The sequence below is a fragment of the Notamacropus eugenii genome, chromosome 5 (assembly GCF_028372415.1).
Source record: "Notamacropus eugenii isolate mMacEug1 chromosome 5, mMacEug1.pri_v2, whole genome shotgun sequence".
NCBI classification, from domain to species: domain Eukaryota; kingdom Metazoa; phylum Chordata; class Mammalia; order Diprotodontia; family Macropodidae; genus Notamacropus; species Notamacropus eugenii.
This window is the reverse complement of record NC_092876.1, coordinates 225,299,554-225,308,422: the sequence shown is the minus strand read 5'-3', so window position 1 is coordinate 225,308,422 and position 8,869 is coordinate 225,299,554. Positions and strand designations below refer to the sequence as shown.

General features: G+C 36.0%; 1 long non-coding RNA gene across 1 annotated transcript; it reads right to left on the bottom strand.

Annotated features, from left to right (window-relative positions):
- Positions 1-4,216: 4,216 nt before the first annotated feature.
- LOC140509102 (uncharacterized) lies at positions 4,217-8,613 on the bottom strand. Its single transcript, XR_011968569.1, has 3 exons — positions 8,557-8,613; positions 6,429-6,480; positions 4,217-5,471 (listed from the first exon to the last, which is right to left on the bottom strand). It is a non-coding gene; the product is annotated as an uncharacterized lncRNA (long non-coding RNA).
- Positions 8,614-8,869: the final 256 nt, after the last annotated feature.

The following is an 8,869-nucleotide window of genomic DNA, read 5'->3' as shown; positions in this document are numbered from 1 at the left end:
ATATTTGTTGATTGATTGTCCTGAATAAGGCCCATGAAGAGGGGGAGCACTCAGGGTTCTTTCCTCTACGTAGTATTTGATCTCATTCTTTCATTGCCTCTATGGTGGTAGGTGCTCCCTGGTAGTGGCTCCATTGTTAGGCTCTCCTCCATGATAACTCTGGTCTTTGTTGCTTAGTTACACATCTCCCTCCTATTCCCATTTCAGCACTGGATGACCACTCCTGTCCATTCTCACCAAGGCTTTTCTCGGGTAGTCTGGCTGCAGCTGCTGCCCTCTACTATGGCTTGCCTTGCATTTCTCATCACTGTTGTGTCTTTAGTTAGGTTCCCCCTCCCAACTCCTCATTGATTCACTTTTCTCCAGGAGATGGGGCCAGCTCTCAAGTGTGACATCTTGTTCACAAGTTTGTGGTCAGAATGTCTTCTGGCCCTCTTTGAGGTCTAGATCAAAATAGCCTCTTAGGGTATTTAAAACTTTCTGCTTTTTCACTGGGGTCCTACAGCCTCACAATCAACACAAACCAAGGCATTCCCCTCCCCTTCTCCCCTTCCCCTACCTCTACACCAGTTCATGGTGAGTCTGTCCTGTCTGCATCTTCCCCTCTTGTGTCAGCTAGGCAGTATGCCTCCCCCTTGGTACAAACCTCCCACTGAGGATTACCGTTTCCCTACTTACTTTTCCTGTTGGCCTTCATATCATTCATCTTCTTCTACTGCTCCTGCTGGACTGACCCATGAAAATCAGCCCTGGACATATCTCTGAAGTTTCTCCATAGGTCTCTCAAAGAGTGGGGCACAGACAATGTCTATCAGTCAATCATTTATTAGTCATTACTCACTAAAAATTTATGAAGCAATTATTTTATTCCAGGTACTGTGCTAGGCTCTAGGAACACACAACACCAACAATCAAAATCATCTCTGCTCTTAAGAAGCTTACCTATCCGGGGACACTTAAACCTATAAACTAAGGGGGAAAGGGTAGCCCTGACACAACGAGAAAGAATCATGTCCCTGATGTGTGAGAACGCAGCTGAGATTAGTGTGGGGTCTACCCTAGATTTAGGTGTCATGTGTCCTGCCTTTCTGGGATACAGCAGAAAGGACTTCTGACTCTCCATTCATCTTTTCAATCATGTCAATTAAATAAGTAAACAAGTATTTGCCACCATGAAAGGAACAATTTGAAAGACTTGTATAAACTGATAAAGGATGAAAACAGCAGAATCAGGAGAACAATGAATCGAATAATAACACTAAAAAACAAACTATTTGAGATTTCAGATCTCTTATCAATACAATGACTATCCATGATTCCAGAGGACTGATGATGAAGTATGTTAAACAACTCCTGACTAGCAGATGCTGGACTTAGGATGCAGAATGAGGTGTATGTTTTGGATATGGCCAATGAAGGAATTTATTTTGCTTGAAAATGCTTATTTGTTACAAGGAATTTGTTTTTCCTTCTCCTCCTTCTCCTCTTTCCTTTTCTTCTATCAATGGGAAGAGGGAGGGAGAGAAAACATTTTTACTAATTAAAAAATAAACTTTAATTTAAAAAAAGTCAAGCAATAGCAGTAGAATTATATGGTTAAGTGTCATTTGATATACAAAAATGAGCTGACTTGCAAATATGACAATGATCCAACGCCTTGCACATAGTATGTACAGAATGCTACTAATCCATCCCTCAATAGGGTGTATACTTGGCTAAGCTCTTTTGTATCATTGATGAAAAGTTGTGCTGATCCACATTTTCTTACATCATTAACCACATAAGCCAATGACTAGTCAGAGTCAGAATTGCTGTCTATGGCTACAGAGCAGTTTCCTATAACAGAAAACAGATGGTAAGTTATCATTTGAAAAAAGCCTTAAAAATGTACTTACTAGGTGAACTATAAATAATCCAGCTTAGGATAATGCTCCTTAGGCAGACAGGGATTTAAAAATGCTTCTTTCCTTCCTGTCCTCCTCAACACTAGATTGGAATAGCTCTTATAATTTATTTCAAATGCACATTGTTCTGTTTTGCATCATAATTTTATGTTCCTACATGCACCTTTTAGAAGTTGCATGCACAGGTTGTATTTTCTCCAGGTCAGATCTCTCTTAGTGGCTGACAGAATGACAGCCTATCACCAGCATAAGAGGCCTTGTTCAGCTTTCTTAAAGGTGTGACATTTGCCGAAGAACTTAAATTCTCCCATTGGAACATTTTCATTTTTCTCCAGTTCTAGAATAGGGAATGATTGAGATTAAAGAGTAATGCCTAAAAATAAATATTATTTTCAGTTGAAACTGACTTGTTTCTCACCCCAAATCTTTCCCCTAGAGACACTGTAAATGAATGAGTTATGTCAGCATCTAATATATTCGTGCTATTGCCTGTCTTAGCCTCAAGCTCAATTCGATTGCAAGCCAGAAAAGCCTACAGAATTTGGCTGGTTTTTAACCTCATCTAGAAAAGCAGATGGTGTGGCTGCTGCAGTCTAAAGAAAGTCTTTCTTTAATAGTTTCCTCAGCTAGCATGAAATAGCACTTGAGAGGAACAAATTCTATGACTCAAACATTTCAGAAAAAAGTCTCCCTATTTTATAATATTTTTGCTTGTACTTTTCATTTCAACCTATAAGTACATCATAATGGTCAGAAATTAAAGTAGATCAATAAATTCATCAACAAGCTTTTGTTAAGCACTTAGTAGGCCCTGCCGAAGATACAAATAAAAAACCAAAACACGTCCCTGACCTCAACAAGTTAATAATCTGTTGAATGCCATTTTGAGCTTGTTTGGTGAAACGTGAAGGATTATCAGTGTGGAATACACTGTATGTGTATGTGTGTATACACAAATACATATATGAATATATGCATATGTATACATAAGTATATATGTACACACACATACGTATACACATATAAATACATACATACATATACAGTCAGACATAGTTGATAGTTTTCCTATTTTCTTTTTAAACTTCTTTATAAAGGATGACTAGCTGGATAAGAGGACAAGGAGAAATATATTTGGAAATGCATGTGATAGAAAAACAAAAGGCAACTATAAAAATAAGAATTTTTTTTCAGCAGATACAGGGCTAGACCTGGAGTCAGAAGACCCAAATTAAAACTCGGTCTTAGTCACTTATTAGCCTCTGTTTCCTCATCTGTAAAAGAGGGATAATAAGAACACTTATCTTCCCAAGCTGCTTTGAGGATCAAATAAGATAATATTTGTAAATTTCTTTGCAAATCCTAAAGCACTACGTAAATACCAGATACAGTTATTATAATCAGTAATAACGAAAAGAAATCTGTGTCCCTAGAAACAGTAAAAAGAGCATCTTTCCACCTCCTCCATAACACTTTCCCTGGTTAATCAGAAAAGATATGGATCATTTTCCTTATCTCATCTTAAAATGATGCAGAATCCTGTCCTTATTCTATAATACTACATTCTACCTTTATTCCCACATATGAATTTAATCTATCCTCCATATGAGATACATGAGCCTCACTGGAATTCAAGGTCTTTCTTTACCCATGTTTTATATCCCTCTTCTGCCCAAAATGAAAGCAAATCCATTTGGAATGATATCCTCCGTGTCCTTCAGGGCTTTTACCTATACTACCCCCCTAATCAGAAATGCCCTCCCCACTAGTTCTCATTTGAATTCCAACTTAACTTCCACCTTTGCCATGAAGCCTTCTGTGAAATATCACAACCTAGATTGATGTCTCCCTTCTCAGACTACCTCCAGCCTTCATGGTGTGCGCCACATTTTATCCCATTATGTAGCCTAATTATACTGTCTTGACTAATTTTCTACTTCTCATATGTATAGCTTGTTATATTTTTAACACTGTGGACTCCTTAACAATAGTTTATATCCCTTTCATATGTTAATGGCACCTACCACAGTTCTAGGCATACAATAGATGCTAAATACTCATTGAAAAGAATATGTCAGCTTGAAAACTAAAATTTATTTAATATCGACAGCAAGTCAACAAGTAAATGCACTAACTCAATCAAAAAGCATTTTTTAAGCAACTACTATATGCCAGATGTTACGTTCTAGACATTAAGACATCTTTGCAGCTCTACTGGCAAGGATTAATTGTTAGACTTTTAAAGCCCTTAGTAGCTACTTTTCTTCAATACTTTTGTGATTTCTAATCTATGAATACTATCTGTAATTTCATTGGTTTAGGTACTTTCTCCACCAACAAAGATTGCAACATCTCTATGATTTAGTATAAGGTCTTCATGAGTTGTGATTGAAAATAATCACTCTTTACTCAATCTAAGGATGAGTCTCTTTACTACCAGGCCTGAATGCCAAGTCTTTCTACCTTGGTAGGACCTGTCAAAGCTTGTGTTCTGTTGACACAGCCTTCAGGAACCCAAAATACCTTGCAAATCATAATGAGGCATCAAAGTGGGACTCTTTTTGTAAGTCATTGATAAGGATAATAAAAAATATTTAATTCACATAGTTTGCATTTCATAGCAGAACCAGATTTAATCAGTATTAATCAAAGCAGTCTTTCTTGAACTCACAAATTCCTCAAAGTTTAAACAGAAGCCTAGTTGTTCTAATTCACTAATAGTGGACTTTAGTCAGCCTTCAGTCTCTAGTACCTTATACATCTTACTTCACCCCAAGACAGAAAATAGAAGTCCAACATATGACAAAGCATTTATAGAAGCGCTTTTGTGGCAGCAAAGAACTAAGCACAACACGGCCCATCAAGTGGGAAATGGATAAAGAAAACCCAATCACCAAACAGTAGGGTGGGAATATAAAGGAATATTGTTATGTAGTATGAAAGAACAAATATTAGGGATTCGGGGAGCTATAGGAAGATGAGTATGAAGTGACGAATAGTGGAAGAGGTAGACTTGGAAGAACAATATACATGACTACATGAATATAAATAAAAAGATCATGTAAAGCATTGATGTCAAATTCAAACAGAAATGGGTACCACTAAATCACACATAAGTTCCAGTAGGTTGCATATTGACTCAGTTTTAAAATGTAATATTATCTATGTTTTATTATATTTTTATTTATTTTTGTTAGATATTCTTAATTCTATTTTAATTTGGTTCTAAGCCACATGTTTCCCACCAAGAAAAAAAGGAAGTCAAACTGTGAGTCCCAGAGAACAGAAAATGAAATCTACCTACCTTCTCTCATCCAAATGATATCAGGTTGACATATGGGGTGAGTGTTTTAAATGTTTTTGCTAAATTGTTTTTCTTTATTACTTATTCAATGAATGGACATTGCCTCACCCTAAGTCAGTACCTGCAAAGATCTTGGCCTAAAGGACCCAAGGTCTCCCAGTGCTTTTTGGGTCATCTCCAGTCATCCTGATGAATATCTGGTCACTGGATTCAGATGGCTCTGGAGGAGAAGTGAGGCTGGTGACCTGCACAGCCCTTCCTCACTGAAAACAAAGTCAAGTGCAAGTCATGTCATCATTTCTCTGATAGCATGGTCTTCTTTGGCAAAGAAGGACAAACACAATTCATATACATATATGTATTAAATATAGTATATATATGTTGGCTGTTTTATTATCATCATTTCCATCAATGAATATTTTTTAAGTTCATATATGGTACCTACTGCTATACTAAATATTATAGCAATTTAAAAATTGGATATATTGAAGATTAATGATACATAAAATAGTTACCAAATCCCTCTATTACTCATGCCAATCCAAGATATAGTTCCCTGAACTGAACTTTTTCACTTTTACTTAAAAAAAGTAGATAATTTAATAATCTGTGAGAGTTTACAAAGGTAAAGGTAGTGTTAGTGTTTAGAACAAAATAGAAATTTCAAGTTGTCTTCTGAAGATGTATGGTGGGATAATGACCATGATGAATATATGTTTGTGATGTAGTATGCTCTGAGAACCATGACTGTACCAATTGAAGAAACTTTCCTTGGGGTTTCCTGAATGCCCAGGTTAATTTTTAATAGAATTATCCTGTTGGAAATACTAGGGAGGGGTTTGCACATTTCTCATTTTATAATATGGGGAATGTAGATTATTGGTGTATTGTCTTTTTTCTTATATTCCCCCTTTGGAAACTAATCTCACTAAGATAACTGGTTGTTGTGTTAACATTTTTGATAGCACATTGTATGCCATGTGATGTTCAATAAACAATGGATGATGGTCAATGTTGAACATGCTAAATTCATTAATATCTATTTTCAGTAGACCATTTTACAATGAATTTGCTTTATTAAAATATCACAAATTGTATTACATTCCTAAAAATCAGTAAGAAAATGTTCTAATATAATTGCTGCTACTATATAACATACAGCAAGTGTTCTGAGCGCTGGAATGGAATTTAAAAGATCAAGATTCTCCTCCTCCACTAACCTGTGTGTCCTTGGGCAAAGCATTTAATTTCCATGAGCTTCATCTTCTTCATCTGTAAAACAGAGATAATGATACCTTCTCTTTGCATTGTATGTGTTGCAAGGATTAATTAGATTTTAAAAATCCATAAAGCTCTTTAGGACCTTACAAATGGATAGAGTGAATACACAGGCTATTACTACTTTAAGTTTTTTTTTTATCAGATATTCTTTATGACTTGCTGGAAGGCACCATATGTTTTAGTTAGTATTTCTAATAAAGTGTCTGTTATAGCATGTAAATGTCCTGGATTTTTTCATGTAAATTTTTTTTATTTTATAGGTTTAAGGAATATTTTGAGCTGAAGGAAAATGATCATTTGGAGTTTGCTTTGGTTGATTCTGACCCTACTACCACAGAGTCATTTTATAAACTCAAGAAAGCTGAGAGGTAGAAAGGACATATGAAGTTATTTAGTTCAGTCTTCTAGTCAATCTGGTCAATGAAATACCTAAGAGCTAGTTTTTTGGCCTCCTTCTTGAAAATATTTAGTACTTAGGGTGCATACTATCTCACGGGGCAATCTGTTTCATAGAGCTGATTTTTGGAAAGTTTGTTCTTATACAAGCATATTCTATCTTGCATTATTAATTGGACATGAAATACGATAATATATGGCATTAAGTGCCATATGAACACAACTGAGAAAAACAGAGCTGAACCCTCCCCAGGGAGAAGGGAAGAATGGGGTACAAAAGATAGAACCATCATTTGAGTAGGGGGTTAAGAACCAGAGATACATGGAAAGAGCTTAATGCCATTATAGTGAAGTGTATTTATAATGCTCTAACAGAGGTATTGCAAAATACTAATGGTTATGAAAAGTTTCACCTGAATTAAGAAATGGAGAGCTATAAATGAGGAACATTACATGGTCTGTCCTTTGCAATGAATATATTAGTCAGTCAAAGCCTGTTTGTTAAGCATTTAATATGTGCCAGGCACTGTGCAAAGTGCTGGAGGTACAAAGAAAAGCAAATACTTGGTCCCTGACCTTAAGAAGCTCACCTTCTAAGTGGGGGAGACAATAGACAAATAACTATAGATATACAAGACACATGCAGTGTAAATGGAAAAAGAAACCTCAGAGGGAAGGCAGTAGCAGTGAGGGAAAGGGGAAAAAGCCTCTTGCAGTGTCATTGGAGAGTATAAGGAAAGAAATATGGTATATGAAGATGGGAAAGGTAGGAGAGTGCCAGATTGTGAAGGGTTTTAAATGCAAAAAGTATTTTATATTTGACCATAAAAGTAATAGAGAGCCATTGTTTGTTAGGTGGGATGGTGGTAACATAATCAATCCTGAACTTTAGGAAAACCACTTTGGCAGATAAGTAAAGAATGGAGTGGAGAGGTGAGAGACTTGGAGCAGGGAGGTCAACCAGAAGGCTATTGTAACAGTCCATTTTCTAGTAAAGTGATGAGGACCAAAATGTGGGTAGTGACTTGTGTGAGCGGAGAGAAGGGGACACATATCTGAGATGTGGTAAAGTCAGAATCGACAAGAATTAGCAGCAGATTGGATTTATTGTTTGAATGTGAGTGAAGAGTTGAAGATCACACCAAAGATGTGAACATGAGTGATCATACACCTGACAGTAATAGGAGAGTTGTGAAAAAGTGATGGTCCGACTTAGATGGTATTACTTAACTTTCTTTTTAATGGAAGGTAAAGTATAGGTCAGTTTTTTGGATTATTTGTTGTGTTAAACACAATGCCTCAATAAAATAGTTTTTAAATGTAACAATTTATGGCAATGTTATGTAGGTCTTTAGTGAGGTGAAATTCATATTCCTAAAACTCTCATCTACTACTTCTATTTTTTTCCTGTGGAACTAATTTGAATAAATATTGGTCTTCCAGGTGATAACCCTTTGAATATTTGATGATTGCTATGGTGTCCCTAATAAATCTTCTCTTTCCTCTTTACATATAAAGTATTAGGATATTAAATAAATCCAAGGTTTCCATATAATATGATTAGCTTGTAAAGTAGGCATTAGAAATGTGGCGTAGTGGAAAGAGCTCTCAATTTGGAGGTATCAAGTCCTAGATTCATTACTAACTAGGTATGTGAACTCAGATACTTACTAGCTGCATGGTCCTGGGCAAGCCACTTTGCTTCAGTTTCCACATCTGTAAAATGAGCTGGAGAAGGAAATGGCAAAGCAGTATTTTTGATTAAAAACAAAAACAAAAACAAAAACCCAAAAGGGGTCACAAAAAGTCAGATGCAACTGAAATGACTGAATGATAACAACAGATATAAACTTGGACAAGTCAATTAACTTCTATGATCCTCAGTACTTTCATTTTGTAAAAAAGAAAGAAAGAAAAATGGAGATTGTAATATCAAATTACCTTCTACACAGGGCTCTTTGGAGGATCAAATGAGATATATATT